Source organism: Prionailurus viverrinus, chromosome C1, assembly GCF_022837055.1.
Source record: "Prionailurus viverrinus isolate Anna chromosome C1, UM_Priviv_1.0, whole genome shotgun sequence".
NCBI lineage: Eukaryota > Metazoa > Chordata > Mammalia > Carnivora > Felidae > Prionailurus > Prionailurus viverrinus.
In genome coordinates, this window is record NC_062568.1 from 196,754,614 (window position 1) to 196,774,072 (window position 19,459).

Consider the following 19,459-nt stretch of genomic DNA (forward strand, 5'->3'; position numbering starts at 1 on the left):
CGTGAGCTCACGGTCGTGAGTTCGAGCCCCACGTCGGGCTCTGTGCTGACAGCTCAGAGCCTGGAGCCTGTTTCCGATTCTGTGTCTCCCTCTCTCTCTGACCCTCCCCTGTTCATACTCTGTCTCTCTCTGTCTCAAAAATAAATAAACATTAAAAAAAATTAAAAAAAAAAAGAAACTGGTATAGTCACACAAGGGAATACTATTCAACGGCAACCAACAGCCATGGGTACACTCCACAACATGGATGAATCTCAAAACCAGAATATTGAGCAAAAGGAGCCACACACGAAAGTCCACACTGTATACACAAGAACAGGTAAAACAGGATAGAAGTCAGAATTGTAGATAGCCCCAGGAGTGGGGTGGCGTAGACTGGGAAAAAACACAGGAAGCTCACTGTGTTGCTGGGAACATTCTCCATTTTCATTTGGGTGATGGCGACAAGGATGTGTCCATATGTAAAAATCCACTAAGCACCTAGGGTCAGTACAGGCTATGAACTTTGTAAGGCGTATGCTATTCCTCTATAGAAAACAGAAAAAAGAGGGGTGCCTGAGTGACTTAGTCAGTTGGGCGTCCGACTTCGGCTTGGGTCATGATCTCAGGGTTTGGGAGTTCGAGTCCCATATCAGGGTCTCTGCTGTCAGGGAGGATCCCACTTCAGATCCTCTATCAACCTCTCTCTTTGCCCCTCCCCCACTCTTATTTTCTCTCTCTCTCTCTCTGTCTCACACACACAAAAATAAATAAACTTAAAAAAAAGACAAAGAAAAAGAGAGGAAGGGAGGGAGGCCAGCATCCTTCCTAGGAAGCATGGTAAGAAATCAAATAGTCTAATCATCTGCTGACTACTCAAAGAGAAGTACAGGCTTAAATCTATCAAATCTATCAAATATGATGTGGCTTCATAAATCAAGATAGACACATCAAAGCCAATGATAAAGAACAATTTCAAGCTGCTGTAAAACCTCTAAAGATTATTCTAGGCAGCTGCACAAACTGGACAGTTGCCACTGACAGACGCTAAGAAGAAAAATCCCCAAAGTACTAAAAAGTATCCTGTTAGTTTTATGTCTGTTTCCTCTTTTCTTTCCTTTTTTTTTTTTTTTAAGTAGGCTCCACACCCAGTAAGGAGCCCAAGGAGAGGCTTGAACTCATGACCCTGAGACATAGACCTGAGCTGAGATGGAGAGTCTGATGCTTAACCGACTGAGCCACCTTTCTTTTTTATGGCAAATAGAAATGCCCTAAATCTTCCTATGGACAAATAAAACTGGTCCCAATCAAAAAGTCAGTAAAAAAAAAAAAAAAAAAAAAAAAGGAAAAAAGAAAGAGAAAAGAAAAGAAAAGAAAAGAAAAGGCAATTAACCAAATATATACATAAATCCAAACAGGGAGGGGGGCAGAAATGGTTCTGACATAATGCTTATCAAACTATAATTTGATAATTGTCCTCTGGAATAATGGAGGAGAGTGTGGAGGTCTGCTTGGCACTCGGTATTGGACAAACATTTCAAAAATTATACTTCTCAGGGAGCCTGGGTGGCTCTGTCAGCTAAGCGTCCGATTTCAGCTCAGGTCATGATATCACGGTCCATGAGTTCAAGCCCTGCCTCGGGCTCTGTACTGACAGCTCAGAGCCTGGAGCCTGCTTCGGATTCTGTGTTTCCCTCTCTCTCTGCCCAGCCCCTGCTCACACTCTGTCTCTCTCGCTCTCAAAAATATATAAAGATTAAGAAAAAAATTTTTAAATTATGCTCCTCTGACTCCACAATAAGATATAAATATCTGAAGCCCCCTAACCAAGTTGATGACAAAAGCCAGTTCAACTGCAAACATCTTTCAGACAGCTGGTCAGCTACACAAGTTTCCCCACATTCAGAGAGAGAGAGAGAATCCCAAGGAGGATCTGCACTGTCAAAGCAGAGCCCGACCCAGGGCTTGATCCCACAAACCATGAGATCATCACCTGAGCTGAAATCAAGAGTCTAATGCTTAACCAACTGAGCCACCCAGGGGCCCCAAAGCATTTGATTTTTAAAGAAGCAATACAATGTCCCACATTGTATTGAGGAGGAGGGAAAGGAGAAAGAAGGAGAGGGAGGAGAGGAAGAGGAAGAGGAGGAGGAGGAGGAGGAGGAAGAAGAAGAAGAAGCAGCAGCCAGAATGAACCAGGTCAGGACCAGTGACCTCCTCTTTGAGCTCAAAAAACAAAAACCAAACAAACAAAAAAAAGAAATCAACCCTCTTTTACTTAGTGACTTCTTTTATCTGATTTTGAATTAAGTAGCTCTTCTCCCCTTCAGCCAGACCCTTTTCTGCTTGCCCTTAAAAAATCCGTGACTCTTCCCTTTAGAGAAGCGGGTTTGAGGCTTGTGTCCTCCACACTCCCCCACCCCCTCCACCCCATTCATTTGGCAGCCTTTCGAATGAACTTTTTCCTTGGGGCACATTCAACGTCTCCGCGATCAGCTTTGCTGCACATCGGGCTCATGCACTTGGGTTCGGTTACAATGGCAACCCAAACTGTTTGCCATTTAAAATTTGGGAGCTCACTGTGTCTTTTAAGATTTTTTTTTTTTTAACGTTTATTTATTTTTGAGACAGAGAGAGACAGAGCATGAACGGGGAAGGGGCAGAGAGAGAGGGAGACACAGAATCGGAAGCAGGCTCCAGGCTCTGAGCCATCAGCCCAGAGCCCCACGCGGGGCTCGAACTCACGGACCCCGAGATCGTGACCTGAGCTGAAGTCGGACGCTTAACCGACTGAGCCACCCAGGCGCCCCTTTTAAGATTTTTTAAAAATTATTGTTGAAGTATAATTTGCACGCAGAAAAATGCACAGGTCTTAAGTGTACAGTTTGATGAGTTTTGACAAATATATAAAACAATAATACCAATACCTAAAACAAGTAGAAAGGGTTAGGAGTCCCCAGAAAAAGAAAGATGAGACATAGCTCTCTTGACATAAGAGAAGTCATTTTAGGCCCTGGGACATCTTACTGAGGTCTATGCCTGACCGGCACTACTTTCCCAAAGCACAGAATTTCCTGGGATATGTTGACATTGCAAAAGAATAGATCCCAGGAGTCAGTGATTTTAACGGAACAAAAGAATATAAGAACAGCCACTGTCAGGCCAAGAGATGACCTAATCACATCAGGGACAGTAAGTCAGTGGTAAAACTCCCAGTGCTGATTCAAAAGTAAAGGTTGACCTGATACACATTCCTAAGTTACCTTTGCAGGATTTAAACCCCCTTCAGTACTCAGGTACAGGACCAACTGAAGCCAGAAAATTGATGGTGTTGACCCTTACTGCCCTTGTGACTTCGACCTGGACTCTGTCATCTTAAGATGACTTTTGCCCCGGGGCGCCTGGGTGGCGCAGTCGGTTAAGCGTCCGACTTCAGCCAGGTCACGATCTCACGGTTCGTGAGTTCGAGCCCCACGTCGGGCTCTGGGCTGATGGCTCAGAGCCTGGAGCCTGTTTCCGATTCTGTGTCTCCCTCTCTCTCTGCCCCTCGCCCGTTCATGCTCTGTATCTCTCTGTCCCAAAAATAAATAAACGTTGAAAAAAAAAATTAAAAAAAAAAAAAAGATGACTTTTGCCCCAATGCCATGCTGAATTCCCCATCGTGCAGCCCCTGCATGAATACATGTGCACCTTCCCGAGTTTTGTTGTTGGAGGAGACACCGCTTTGGGAAATTTCCTTGGTGGTCTTTGTTGCAAGGAAAACCTCTTTTTCCTATTCTTTGGCTTGCTTGTGTCTTTGGCTCGACACCCACCAAGAGGTGAACCCAGGTGTGGGTAACAGTAGGACCTTTTTATCAACCCAGTTTTTTTCATGAGACTTCATGAAACTTTGCTGGTCAAGCCCCTTCAGAGGTTACACTGTTCAGACTCTTACAACCATATAGTAGTTTCTACCTGCTCTTGAACTTCATATCAAGTGCAAAATTGAGCTTATCTTGCTTCTTTCCCTCAACCCTAAATATATTTTTAAATCTAAAAAACAGAGCTAACTTTTGAATATAGGTTGGCTGAACTCCTCTAGCAGAAGCCCTTGTGTCAGCGAAGCACCATTTACTTTGGGTACCTACTCACTTAGCATGAGCCCAGCTCCACTTATCTGGGAAAAAATATTTGGAACAACAGTTCATCCTAGCACAAAAATATAGAAGGAAACCTAGTTGTGTAATATCACAAACATTAAGTCCTCATATAACACGTGAAGATCACTGAAATCCAGGCTTGAAATTATCACTCTTCATCCCCAAAGGGCAGGCAAGGACCTCTCCTGCCTGTCTGTAGAGCAAGGCAAAAAGGTATTAGCAAAATGCATACAGGCTCTTTAAGGAACCCACCTCGAAATAGCCATAGGCCCTAACTGACCAGTTACAGACAGGCACAGGTCCTAAGATTACCAAAAAAGAGAAAATTCCATACGTCCCCATACTCCCTCACTCTGCCCTATAACTATAGCCCCTCACCACCACCACATGGTGAACAGTCTCCTTTGCTGTCCTGCCCTCTGCTCCCTTGCAGTGTATTCAAAAACTTCTATTGCTTTTGTTCTGCCTCCGGCGAATTCTTTCACTGCCATGCTGCAGGCCTCCCCCTGATTGGAGGACCCCACATTTATTTGGTGGCCCCTCCAACCCATACAAGTCCCCACACCGTCCTGAGCTCTCGGCTTCATACTGTTTCCAGCTATCTTCCCCCCTGGCGGGCCTTCCTTAATTTCCCAAAAGTCTGACCTCACCCTGGGAGCCCTCTTATATTTTCCAAGAGCAGAGGAAGCCTTCCAAATCATTTCCCACTTACTAGAATTTTCTTTTCACCATTTTTTTTTCCTCCTCCAAAGGAAATTTTCTCTCCTGCTGGAAAAAAAGAAAAAAAAAGTCTTTCAGTCAAAAGGTCAGTGACTCTGACCTCCAGAAAAGATACCCAACAAAGAGATTCATGGGTGAACAGGAATCTCCCAGAATTGCCACAGTGACACATGGGGGTTTGCTTCTGTAGTTTGTGTGCACATATGAAGGCCTATCAACAGATAGAAAGGTTGCTGTTTCACCAGCTAACACGTGTGATAGGGCAAGACGCCAGCTCCTCCTCTCTGGGGCTCCTGGCCCCCTACTGGATCTCTCCAGGGAGTGTCTCTCATATCCTCAGCCCACATCGAGCCTCTCTGACTGAACATCTTGCCGCCCCTCTTCGACCAAAGCCCCTGTGCACCATTGTAGTGACCCCTAATGTGGTCGCCAACACTGCCCAAACCACTCTTGCCCTAAGGCACCAGTCCCATTGGTCACCTCCCCACAGGCATCACATTGACTTGAACACCCAGCTCAGCTCTGATTGTCCCTTATCTGGCTTTGAGTTCTCCACAGCCATTGCCACCTCCTTAGCAACTGTCAAACAAAGCTGGACATGAGCTAAAGCAGCAAAAACAGAGTCTATTCAGTAACCACTGACAGCTGGGAAAATTTCTGAGCTCTATTCCAATTTGTGCAGAGGTGACTGGGTGTTTTAAAGGAAAGAGGAGGAAGTAGGGAGGGAAGACACTGGGACACTATCCTTCCTGACAATTACTTTCCAAAGGAATGGCTCTTGGGACCTTGGGAAAGCCACTCCTGACTTGTAGGAAATACTTACACATCTCCAAAGGACAGAAGAAGGACTTCTAAGCCCTTTTTAGTAAATGCTCTAAGAAAGAGGTCAGAGTCTATGCCAAGTTCTGGCTAGAACACAGTAACTTCTTTTGACAGCCCTGAGTTTTTCCAGACTGGACCTCAAAAGGGGACTGGGTCAACCCAGAGACTCCTCCTTAGGCTTCTAGAAGCCCTGCTAGGGTTGGTCAGGTCTCAAAGTGCAGAGGTTTGGACAGAGCTATTGTGTGCCAAAATTTCTTGCAACTCTCACTAGCCATCACCCAGATCCTCACCCTCAGGCTACGGACCTTGCTGTTGCTACTTGCCTGCCTGCCTCCAACCTCTCTCTGTTCCTGCCCACAAGGTGCCAAATGCACCACTACCAGTCGCCACTTATATATCTGTCTCTGCTGTTGCCAGTCTGCTGCTGGCAGGGGAAGAACTCCATTTTCTCTGTTGCTTGGCTGGCCTCCCGTTGCTACGACCCTCTCAGCTTTTCTGCCCAGAGCACTCTCCTTGTCCTGTGTAACCAGGAGCCACCACCAAGGGATTCCAGATACAGCCTCAGCCTGGGCAGAGAGCCACTGCTCACATCCCACCCAAGGCCCCAAATCTGAGCTCAGAGGGGCCAGATTCCTTCTTCCCCACTGTCACCTCTCTCCCTGGAACATAGTCCACCTACAGTGAATTCATCCACTCCCTGCCAATCCACTCCACCCACCCACCCACCCACCCCCACCAAATAAGCCCAAACAAATTCTATCCCAAGTGAGAGCAAAGTTCAAATTATTTCCCTTGGTGCTCCTAGGCCTAACAGCTCTAACCATGTAGCGGGTACTTTTTTTTTTTTTTCCTCCTACTTTACAGTGTAATCTGATGTGGATTTTATCTTTGAATCCTTCCCCTCAGCAAGAAGCAGCCAGGGCATTTGAAGCTCTCCCTCTGGGAAGTGATGGAGGATATAGCAGAACAAAGACTCCATTCTTAGCTTTCGAGTTTCAAAATAGACCTTGAAATTCATGGCCAAGGCCATATTTGAAGGAGGAAAAAAAAAAAAAAAAAAAAGCAGGCAGAGGGAGGTGAGGGAAAGAGGATGTTGAATTTTCAAATCTTGGTCATGAAAGGGGCGCCTGGTGGCTCAGTCGGTTGAGCGTCCAACTTCTGCTCAGGTCATGATCTCGCTGTTGACGAGTTCGAGCCCCACACTGGGCTCTGTGCTGATGGCTCGGAGCCTGGAGCCTGCCTCGGTATCTGTGTCTCCCTCTGCCTCTGCCCCTCCCCCGCTCATGCTCTGTCTCTCTCTGTCTCAAAAAGAAACATTTAAAAAAAAATAAATCTTAGTCATGAAAGATTCAGAGCATAACATTTATATCTCAAGAAATTCAGAAGCATGTGAAATAAAGTAAGAGAAGTTTTTCCAGGCCCAGGGTTGCGAGGACAGCAGGGAAACGTATGGGGGCCCTTCCCCCTGCCACCCTCAGTTTCTGGTCCCTTCCCAAGAATGGGAATGACAGTGGAATCCCATAAAGGTTCACTGAGGGCCCAAGAGCAGAGAAGGCCATAAGTGGATGTACCAGGGGATCATGAAGCTCAAGTTTTTGGGCCCCTGACTTCCAAGGTCCTGTGCCTGATTTTATAGTAGTAATTTTTTTTTTTTTTAATTTTCATGAGAAGGCCCCAGAACTGCATAAGTTCCAGGATCTTCCCCTGAAGGTCCCTGAACTTCACTCCTGAGGAGAGCCTGGGAAAGCAGCAGACTTCCAAGGACCCCAGCCTGCCATGCCAAGAAGCCCAGGCAGCCTATTTGAGGATAAAACCACAAGGAGCAGTGACTCATCCTCACTGAGGGCCCAAGCAACCCACCCGCTGACTGCAGCTGTAGAGTGATCCCAGGCAAGACCTGCAGAAGAACTGCCCTACCCGGCCACATAGCTGACCCACAGAAGCCAGAGCAAACAAAACAATGGTTGTTATAAGCCACAGAGCTTGAGAGTGGTTGATTACACAGAAACAGATAACTGTATAGTGAATTTGGACAAAACATTGGTGGGAAAAAGAAATAAATTATATAATCACTTCTAGAGCATGAGCCTTCTATTTTTAAAGGTGTGCATTCTGGGTATCTGCAGAGAAAATATCTGGAAGATCATGTAAGAGACTGACCAGGGGTTAGAGATGGGAGCTGTGGGGGAAGTAAGCACACTCTCAGTAGGTTTAGGTGTTTACAAATGTGCATTACATTTAAATAAAAGGAAATTCACTGAGTACTTGGCTATGTACCAGGCACTATGCTAGGCGTTAGGGTCCAAAAATGAGCTAGACACCATTCCTCCCTTCAGGAAGCTCCAAGCCTGAGTGTGATGACATGCAAACAGACCAGTGGAGTCATGCAGACACTGTGATAGTGATTGGGGGGGGGGGGGGGGGCGGGGCGGCAGGAGGGGCAAAAGAAGCACATGACTGATGCTATGGGACAGAGCAGGAAATGAAAACACTGAATACAGGACAGATTGAAATAGTCCACAGGGGAGCCTTAAAAATAACTAGGTCCTGATTGAGCAAACTGGGAGAGGGCCTGAGAGTTGGGGCGGTGGTCTGGGGGAGGCACTTCCCTATCTGGGCTTTGGATCTTCATTCCAAAATGAGGGAATCAAGCTAAATTATCTTAGGGCCACTTCTAGTTCTGAAGCTCTACACCTTCACCTTCTCTCTCTCTCTCTGCTCAGGTGGCATACTTCTCACACAGCACAAATTCCAAAACTAACCCCATATTTAGGGGGTGCTCAATATGTGGACAGAGCTAAAAATATGAGTTTCTTAATCAGACATCTGCAGGCAAATACTATTTTGTGTTTCTGTGATTCAGATGCCATATGTGTGAATTTCCGATGTCAGGTGTAGGCTAGGAAACGTTTTTTTCCTCTACCCATTTTAAGTTCTAAGTCCATAACAAAAGACAGATTAACAAGAGAAAAACAAGGAGAACTTTATTAACATGTGTATGTGGGAGAAACTCAGGGCTGAGTAACTCAAAGAGTGGCTTAGAACTCAGGCTTATGTAGCATCTTCAACAAAGAGAAATGGCAGGACACAGGAAAGTGGCTTCAGGCTTCCAAGGGTGGCAAACTGTATGAAGATAAATAAATGAAGAGTAACTAACAGAGTAAGGATTCCTCAGGTGCCGTCTCTGGGCTGACAAGAGTCTAAAGTAAAAGAAAACTTATATCCTGTCTTAAGGCAAAAAAGGGGAAGGTATAGAGAACTTTTCCTGATTTTGTGGTTTCTTAATTGCCTTTAGCACAAAATAATTCTTACATGAAAGAGGCATCTTTTAGGGTGACATATTCTTTTATAGATAGATAGATAGATAGATAGATAGATAAAATTTACTGTCAAATTGATTTCCACACAACACCCAGTGTTCATCCCAACAAGTGCCCTCTTCAGTGCCCATCACCCACTTTCCCCTGTCCCCCACCCCCCATCAACCCTCAGTTTGTTCTAGGGCGACATATTCTGGTCTCCTTCACAGGTTATATGGACCAGCCACATTGCACCTGCAGTTGGAATCTTGGAAACATTTGGAAATTATGAAACAGAAGATGGTGTCTTGCCCTGGCATCCAAGGCAAGTTCTTAGTAGGACTGAGTAGTGAAATAGGAAAAAAAATACTGAACTCAGAAAATTGAGTTCAAATCTGGATCCGGGGTACCTGGCTGGCTCAGTTGGTAGAACATGTGAGTCTTGATTTCGGGGTCATGGGTTTGAGCCCCACATTGGGGCTCAAAATTTTAATAAAGTCTTTTTTAAAAAATCTGGATCCAGATGTGGGATCTTGGGCAAATTATTCTCTCTCAAATCAATTATTCTTGGTTTCTCCATTGACATGTCACTCAAATGTAACTAAGCGTCCTTGGACCTACCCAAGACTTAAAGTCAATCTCACATGTAATCACATTAAGGGGTGCCTGGGTGGCTCAGTTGGTTAAGCATCAACTTTGGCTCAGGTCATGATTTTATGGTTCATGAGTTCGAGCCCTACATTGGGCTCTGTGCTGACAGCTCAGAGCCTGGAGCCTACTTTGGATTCTATGTCTCTGTCTCTCTCTGCTCCTCCCCCACTTGCTCTCTCTCTCTCTTTTTCTCTCTCTCAAAAATAAATAAACATTTTTAAAAATTTATATGTTCACACACACACACACACACACACACACACAACTGCAAAGGCAAAGATGAATAATGTGGTCTTGTTTTTCCTTCAAGTGCCCAAGATCCCACATCTGGATCCAGATTTTTTTAAAAAGATTGTATTTAAAAATTTTTTGTAAAAAAAAAAAAAAATTTTGTAAGTAAATTCTACACCCAATGTGGGACCCAAACTCAGGACCCCGAAATCAAGACTCACATGTTCTACCGACTGAACCAGTCAGGTACCCCTGGATCCAGATTTGAACTCAATTTTCTGAATTCAGTGTTTTTTCCTATTTCACTACTCCGTCCTATTTCACTACTTGGAGGAGGGAATCACTGTACATATCACAGAGAAAACTTCCCCAAAATCTTGATTCTGTAAGGGAGGAAAAACAATTTTCCCTTTACACTTCTGAATTCTTGGCTGAGATCCCTGTAATGAAAGACTAACAAGAAAGATTAACGAGACAAAAAAGCCACCAAAGAGTTAGCTTTAGACTTCAGGATTAAACACCATCTTAATAGGGAGAGGGGAGAGGGGACGTAGGAGAGGAGAGAGGGTGATTTTCAAGAAAGCTGAACGGGCCCTTAGAGGAACACACGGGAGACGCGTTAGCTTTCCTAGTGCGATGTCACTTCTAGTCTCTCCTGTGATAAGAGTCCACTCGATCTTTTCTGACTGATGAAGCTCCCAGGAAGCGGATTTATGACAATTGAGTTCCTTTTGGAAGACTTAGTTTTAGGCAGATGAGCAGAGTTCAGAGAAAGCCTCTCCCTGCTTGTGTTGTCTTTCAAGTGCCTATGGCTCAAAATAATCAATATGCCAAAGCAACGTATTTGAGGGTGGAAGGTCCTGAGGTCCCACAGTCATATATTGGGGTAGCATGTTGTGCTGGCCTTCAGTGCTTTCCTCAAATTTCTCTCCCTTTGGCAGTGGCCACAGTTGTTCCCTCCCTGTGTGTGTGTGTCTCTCTCTCTCTGCCTCTGCCTCTCAGTCCTCTCTCTCTCTCTCTCTCTCTCTCTCTCATCTTCCAGTCTCTCTTTATTCTCTCAGCTACTGATTACCCTGGTGCCTTAGCCCCCAGGTCCGGCTGCCCCTTTTCTATGAATAACAATGACTCCACCTAGCACTCTCCTTGGAGAATTCTCTATAACCACTGCTGGTCTCAAAAACCAGAAGAATGCAGACCCCACCAAGTCACTGAGAAGATTAAATAGGTGTGTCAAGCACCCAGCACCGAGTGGCAAATGTGTGTTCCGGCTTTTTGCCTTCCTTTCTCCTGGACAAGAGCAGATAGACCAAAGAGAAAAATGGGACAGAAAAGCAAGCTGGCCTGAAAAGAGCTGTTGATCACTGAAAACCAGACGTTGTGCTGAGATTTTGGTGTATGTGATCTTGAATCCCGCTCCCCCCACCACATCTTTCTAAATTCCCCACTATCCCCCCTTCACCCAGTCGCCGGCCATTGTCTTCAGACATTACTTCTTGTGGCCACTTCCCTACCTGGCCCTGTTCACAGCTACCTACTGATTTGAGAAACAAAGGCAGAAGAAAATGGCAGATAAAATCAAATTTCCTTATAACCAGCAGCCCATTGAGAACTACTTGAGGCAGGCAAAGAGGAATGCGTCTCCAGGAACTCCCTGCTGTCTTAACGCTAATGCTTTGCTAGAGGAAAAAACAACCTTAGCTTGACAACAGCTAGGCCTCCGGTATCCAGAGTCTTCTTTAGCATATGAAAACCTCACTGGAAACTTCCCCTGGACTTTACCTCCCCCAACCCCATAGTATATAACTAGTCTCTCTTCATGGTCCCAGGCGGGTAGCTCTTCCTGCCCACAGGTCCGGTCCCGTTCTTTAATAAAATCACCTTTTTTGCACCAAAGACGTCATCAAGAATTCTTTCCTGGCCGTTGGCTCTGGACCCCACAAAACCCCACTATCACCCCAAAAACCTCATCACCGACCAAGAGGTGTTCATGGACCTCCCCAAGTAAACAGGCAAGTTACCATTAAAGGACCCCAGTCTCCCTTCTTGCTGCCTTGGAATCCCCCTGCATCATACTCAGGAGCCATTGATTGTTCCAGTCCCTGGGAGCAACCCCTAACTGCCCCCAGGTCTTCCTCCACGCATGCTGTCTGGCAGCTTCTTAAAAAGGTAAGTATGCATTTGCCACCACGTGGACGCAGCCATTCCTTGGGGTATTACCCAGGGCCATGAGAGGAGAGGATATGTTCACACAAAGAAAGACTGGTACACAAATGTACCTGGCAACCGGATTTGCGGTAACCAAGGCCTGAAAACAATCCAAATGCCCATCAACAAGAGAACAGACAAATGGCGGCCACTCCGCAGAACGGAACCAGCAATGAAAAGGCGTGGAGCGCGGAGTGTGGCCACTCAGATGAATCTCAAACACACGCTAAGAAAAGAAGCCCGCCACCCAAGTGTATGCGCTGCGCTAGATGAGTCCATTTGTAAGAGCTTCTAGAATCTGTGGTGACAGACCACAGATCAGCCGTGGCTGGGGCGGGGGGGGGGGGGGGGTAGGGGGCAAGGGGGAGTGGGGGGGGAGGGGTATAACTGCAAAGCGTCAGAAGAAACGTTGGGGGTCGACGGAAAAGTTTTATACCTTCATTGTAGTGGTCATTACCCCAGTATATGCATTGTCAAAACTCATCAAACTGTACGCTCGAAATGGGTGCATTTTATCATGTGCGACCCATACCTCCACGAGGCCGATCTCTTAAAACAGCTTCTGTTTCAGCAGGGCTCTCAGAAACGGGCTCTGAATCTAACACCTGGAATGTAACAACTGGAAGAAGGAGCTGTCCCGGCGGCCTAAGGAAAGCCATCCCCAACTCTAAACCTGCGGGGCCCCACAGCACACTCCCCAGAAATCTTTCTCACCCAGGGTCCCGGTTTCCTAACTCAGTTCGCCATGCCAAAGTTCATCCTGCTGTGGGCTGGGAGCAGGGCTGGGAGCAGGCCTGGACTATTTCAGGCCCAAGGGCAACATCCCTGAGAAGTTCTATCTGGAAAGAGTGGGAGATCGCCATGGCAACCTGTCCCAGGCCCAGCCCTGGCAGAGCTCCAAAGCACACAAATAAAGCCATAGGAATGTGGTGCAGGGCTGGGCGGGGCAACTAGGAAGTTGCCAAGTTTCCATGAAAATCAACTGCGGGAGGCCTCAGCCTCTGGAAGGGGTCAGTAGGGAATCTTTCCAATTTTAGTATATGTGCTGCCGAAGTGAGCACCGGAATCTTGAGTCCCAACAGCAGGATCAGCCCAGGGAAATGTAACACATTCTCAAACACACACACACACACACACACACACACACACACACACGCGCACCCTCCTTGGAGCACAGCCGTACTGCGTCTTGAAAAAGAGAACTGGTTCAATAGGAGCACTGGCTTCTGAGCCTGACAAACCGAGTCTGGTGCCCTAGGTCACTTCCTGGCAATCTCAGCAAGTTTCTGAACCAGTTATCCACATGGTCCCCTCCCTCCCCTCTCCTCCTTGTCTCCCCTTCTCCAGGAGACCTTCCCTGATCACCTTAGATCAAACTGCAGCCTCCCCTCCACCCTCAACTCCTGCCCTGCTTGATTTTTCTCCATGGCTGCTAAGCACCACCCGACACACCATGATTTACTTGTTTATCCTGTTTGTTGCCTTGTTGGTATCAGCTCCGTGAGGGCAGGGAGTTTTGTCTGTTTCGTCTATGCTCCATCCAGTGCCTAGAATGGTGCCTGGCACTTGGTAGGTGCACAAGGAATATTATAGAATGCACGGACTGCTCTGAAGCAAAATGGGGATAATTCTACCCCCATGGAGTTCGCGTGAAGGTTAAAGCAGTGGGCTTAAGGCTGTGGGTTAAGTCCCCAGCCCTTAGTGGGGACACTAGTGTTATTCACAGTTATAGCTCTCCTTTGGTGAGACGTAATCACGAACACATTTTTCATTACCGCCCCTTAGCACTTTGGTCCATATCTAAGAACACCTTTCACTGGATCTTACCTTGCCTCCCCGACCCCAGAGCCCAAGAGCTTACCCCTGTCCTGGTTCTGCAAAACCACTAGATAATAAAGACAATGGAACCAGAGATGGAGTCCACAGAGAAACTCTCTCGCTCCAAGTATTTGTTAGGAGACTGAATACATGAACTAATTCATTCATAGGAAAGCAAGCTCTTCAAAAATGTAATGACGATTTGAACAGGCAGGAAATGCTTCACCTGTGAAAGAAGAGAACAGGTATTTCTTGTACCCTTAACACGTGCCAGGTGGTGTGTTAGGTACCTGACATGTCTTATGTTGTTTCACTTTTGTATCGACCTTACCAGGAAGGTATCTAAGAATGAGGAAATTGAGGCCAGGAGGTTATGACACCGGCTTGAGACCTCAGAGCGCTAAGCAGTGGGGCAGGAGTTGAACCCGAAGTTGCTCAAGCCCCAGAGCCTGTGTTCTTCCTGCCACCCTACCCCACCTCCTTTGAAACTACTTGGGAAAAGGTCCCTCTGCCAAGCGAGGGAGTTTGGATATATTCTGTAGGCAATTCTAAAAATAAAAAGGCAACTGAGTATAGATATATCGAAACTCCTAGGAAGGAGGAATTATTTTTGCCTGCGAGAAATCAGAAAATCTACCAAGAGGAGCTGCAGGGGACTTGTATTTCTGGTTCATTAACTCATCTTTGTGGAGGTTATCACTGGCTTTTGGTTCTAACGCATGACAATGAACAACACTCTGCATTCATACACGTTTTCCATCTTGTCATATTTTCAGCAGGTCATCCCTTTGGGATCCTTTATTGTTATTTATAGCCGCGTGCATCATTTCATCGCCAGAATTTAGCGCGTTCTGGCAACAGCTACGCTCTCAGAGGCTGGAGCCTCCAGCACCACAAGCCTGAGAGAGAGCAGAGAGCATGGAAATTTGGAGCCTGCTCGGACCAGCTCTCGTGTTCAACGAGTTCGTATAGGTGGCTTGAAATTAGCCAAGGTGAAAGTCTTGACACCCCAGAAAATGACAAATGCTACAAATCGAGGCTTTTCGTTCCCCCTCTGGGGAGCCAGTTGTTAAGCATTGCACCAAACACACACCTGGCTTAGCCAGTGGAAAGAGCGGATAAGAATTCTGGAGAGGAGTCAGAGAGCTTGAGTTTTAACTTCGTGTCATTATTAACTCACCGTAAACCTTACAAAGTCATTCCTCTTCCCTCGACCTCACTTTCCTGATCAATTAAATTTGGGGAGATTGAGTATATTCGAAAACCAGGGGTGCCTGGCTGGCTCGGTTAGTGGGGCGTCTGACTCTTGATCTCAGGGTCGTGAGTTCAAGCCCCATGTCGGGCGCGAGGTCTACCTAAAAAAAACAAAACCCAAACACGAAACAAAAACAAAAGCAAACCCAAAAAACAGGACTGCTAGGTGCTGAGTTATTCCCCCAGAAGCAAACAGCTTGGCAAATCTTCAAGCAATTTTCGATAATAAAAGAAAAAGAACCCCACTCATTAAATCCCCTGAGAAGTCCAAATAGGTTAACTTAATAACTAAATCGTGTTTAGTGGTGCAAAGCTTTCAAAATCTGAAACCTGGGCGAAGGACAATAAAAGGCAGTCAGCCCTCTGTTGCCTTCAGTCCAACATACTGAGCACCTGAAATGGGGCAGTCACTGCTGGCCATTGATGCTGTCACACTGTAGAAGACCCAGACCCTGCCCCCGGGAGCTGATGAGGGAGGTAGACAGACCTTAGGCATGTATCATAATTAGTGGAATCTGGGCTCTGATGGGGGAGGAACCAGGTTTTAAGACAGCATGCAGCGGGGGCACTCTCAGTGTTTGGGGAGCCAAGGATGGCTTGGGAGAAGGGACTGCTAATCAGAATTAAGTCCCGAGGTCAGACACCACAGGAACTTTGGGGAATTGCAATCTTCAAGAGGAGCTGGGGAGCATGATGCAAATCAATGCTAGAAAGCCACGTAGAGCCTTCGGGATCAGGTAAAGGAGTCCGGAATTGATCTTTAAGGGCAGGAATTTGAGCTTTAGAAATCTTGTTCAGGCTCTTATATGGAGAATGAATGGAAAGAAAGAAACACTGGAAACTGGGAGGCCAGTTCAGTGGCTTTTGCAGCCAATGAGGGATCCAGTAAACCGAGGCAGAGAGTGAATGAATTAGGGCCTGAGGCAGAGAGTGAATGAATTAGGGCCTCGTGATACTGTGATTTATCATAAGAAATACAGATTTGGTCTTTGTTACCAGTCCCTGACACAGGGCTCTCAAAACTCTTGTAAATGCCTAAGTGAGAAGAGCACTGGGAGCTTCTTTTGTTTTACTGAAGGGACCCTGAGTGGGCTCCTGATGGCTCTGGATGGGGGCTGCTCCCCAGGAAGACCAAGCCATCATTAGAAACTTAGAATTTCCAGCCACTCACCACCACCACTTCTCTAGACAGGCGAGAGGGGCTGGAAATAGAATTAATAATCAATCATGCCTAGGGGCGCCTGGGTGGCCCCGTCAATTAATCGTTTGGCTCAGCCCATGATCTCACAGTTTGTGAGTTCAAGCCCCATGTCAGGCTCTGTGCTGGCTACCTCGCAGCCTGGAGCCTGCTTCAGATTCTGTGTCTCACTCTCTCTCTCTGTCCCCCCCACCCCCCAGCCGCCCTTTCTTAAAAATGAATAAACATATTAAAAAAAAAATAACTGATCATGCCTATATGAGGAATCTTCCATAAGACCCCAGTAGCACAGGGTTTGGAGAACTTCCAGGTGGGTGAACCTGTCCACATACGGGGAGGGTGACAGTCCCCACCTCCACCAAGACAGCAGCTCCTGTGCTCGGGCCCTCCCAGACCTCACCCTACGTATCTCTTCATCTGGCCGTGCATCTGTACCCTTGATCCTATCCTTTTATAAGCTGGCAATTGTTTCCCTAAGTTTTGCCAGATTATTCTAGCAAATAATCAAATCCAAGGGGGAAGAAGTCATGGAAACAGAAGTTGTGGGTAACTTAGGGACCTACACTTGCAGTGGGCATTTGAAGTGGGGGGAGGGAGGCGAGGGGGAGGGAAACAGTCTCCTGAGACCAAACTCTTAACCGGTGGGATCTGACACTATCTCTTGGTACACAGTGTCAAAAGTGAGTTAAGTTGTAGGGTACCCAGCTGGTGTCACAGAATCGCTTGGCATTTGGAAAAACCTCCCACAAACTCTTGACCAGAAGTGTCAGAAGCATTCTCTGTGAAAGTAAAGAAGACACAGGTTTTTCCGAGACAGGCATGTATGAGTCTCCTGGGGCTGCCATCACAAAGTGCCACAAATTATCTCACGGTTCTGGAGGCTAGACGTCCGAAAGCAAGGCGTCAGCCAGGCCACGCCCCCTCCAAGAGCTGGGTAGGATCTTCCTTCCCTCTCCCTAGTTTCTGGAGGTGGCCATCAATCATTGGTGTCCCTTGGCTCGTAGCTGCCTACTCTCGTTTCTGCTTCTGTAGTCCCGTGGCGTCTCCCCGGGTGGCTGTCTCTTCATATCCTCTTCTTACAAGGACACCGGGTGTATCGGATCAAGGACCCACCCTGTTCCAACATGACCTCCTCTTAACTAATCATACCCACGATGACCCTCTTTCCAAACAAGGTCACATTCTGAGCTTCTGGGAGTTAGGACTTCAACATATCTTTTGCCAGGGGCGGCGATGGATTAGAGATTGATTACGTCTTTAGGGGAAGGGCAAACAAAGGACAGACGTCGAGCGTTCACACACTGATTTCTGTGAGCGGATGGTAGTCAGGTGAACTGGGTAGGGAACGCAGGAAGGGAAGTGCATTTCAGGGGGAAGGTGGTGAGTTTTATTTTGGACGTGCGTCAGTTGCCTTCCGGGCAGCACAGGCTGCGTGGGACAGCCATGGGGCTCCTTTGACAATCCACACCTGGAGATCTAGCCGCCTTTCTCTGTTTGCTTCACTTCCATGAATAACCCTAATCAAAAGATCTTGTCCAGGCAGAGCTGAAGAGTGGCAGAATACGCCACCCCAGTATACGCCACTTTGGCATAGGATTGTTTTAAGCCAAAGACACTTGAAAAACAGAAGGTACAAAGGACAGTCTGCTCCGGCCCCCCGCCCCCCCACCGCCCTTTTCTTTCTGAAAGCAGGAGATTAAATTCCCATGTGAAAGATGTCCTCCTATGCCAGGAGGAAAGAAAAATTCTGATCACCAAGGATGGGGAGTAATTCTGTCCAAACAGACCTTGTCAAAATAATTCTTACCTTCCCTTGGCCCCCCCCCCCCCCCCCATATATTTCAGTTACTTTTCCACAACTGTCTCCCTTTGCTCAACCTGGTATGTAAGCCCTTGGGCCTTTCTGCTTTTTGGAGCTTCATTTTCCTCTGGGGGCTCCCATGGCCACGTAAACATCCACGTGCCTTTCTCCTGCTAATCTGTCTTGGTCAACTTAATTCTCAGGTCTGGCCGGAAACCCAGATGGAATGGAGGTGAAGCTTTGTCTCCCCTACGGAGCCTTTAAGGCTCAAGACCTGAATTTAAGAGTTAAGAAATGAGAGAGTCCTAGGTGAGGCAAGGCGCAGGGTGCAGCCACTTAGGGGAAGCAGAGGTAAAAGTCACTGGTATTGAGGGTCACAGGACTAGCAGGTTGCCCTTGCTGTGTCACTGGCGGCCTGTGCTGCCCACTCCTCTTCACCTCTCCCGTCACCGGCAGAAGTCCAAGGTAAAAGGGCAAGGAGCTAGGACCATGCCGCAAGCATGGCAGCTTCAACTGCAAAGACGATACACGATTCAGAAACTTTATTATTTAGCCCAAAGACCAGGAAATCAGACCCTACAGGATCGAAGACAGAAGTAATTTAAGAAGCATCCGCAGCGGAGACTGGCCCAGTGTCTCTGAAAAGTGTTTCAGGGATGTTAACTGTCCTTTCAAGATTCAAGATCGCCAAGAAGCAACAGACTGCCTTCTTGGGTTAGCTGTCCGATTTGAACACGGAGATAATGCTGAAAAACACAAGAACTTGGTACCAGATAATGCAAAACGTATTGGCGGTGCAACGAAAAATGCAGAACCATCCATCAGGCTGGATGTAAATAACTCTGGTTTTCGGGCTGGTGCCATGGCTTCGGTTAACCTTCTTGGGGAAGTCAGGGTGACGACCTGGTCGTGCTTAAGGCGATTTACGGCTCCTGACGGCAGGATGCGGTTGCCAAAGCAAATCAAACAAAAGAGGGCTTGCCTGGCGCCTTAGATAAGACTATCTCAGAACAGGAAGTGCAGTTCTTAGGAAAGCTGCTCAAATTCTGCTATCTCTGCACCTGGAAGAGCTCCGAGGGCTGCAGACAAAAATTCATGAAATCATAGCAGCTGTTCAGGTGATTCTTGTGGATCCAGAGACCAAAGTGGGGGCAGTAAGGTGGGGGGTGGGGGGGGGGCCGGTGGCAGCGGGAAGACAAACCAAGACCGGGGAAAGTTGGAGGATGAACATTTTAGGATTTCAGCTTTTCACCTACTTCGTGCAACTGGGAATCACGTACGCTCTGGCATGCGTTTGGAAACCCAATGCCACCTTTTCCAGGGAGGGACCCCGGAAAATTGA

The 19,459-nt window shown here is 47.0% G+C and overlaps 1 pseudogene; it reads left to right on the top strand.

The window, feature by feature from the left end:
• Positions 1-18,343: 18,343 nt before the first annotated feature.
• LOC125171785 (RNA transcription, translation and transport factor protein-like) lies at positions 18,344-19,459 on the top strand (annotated as a pseudogene).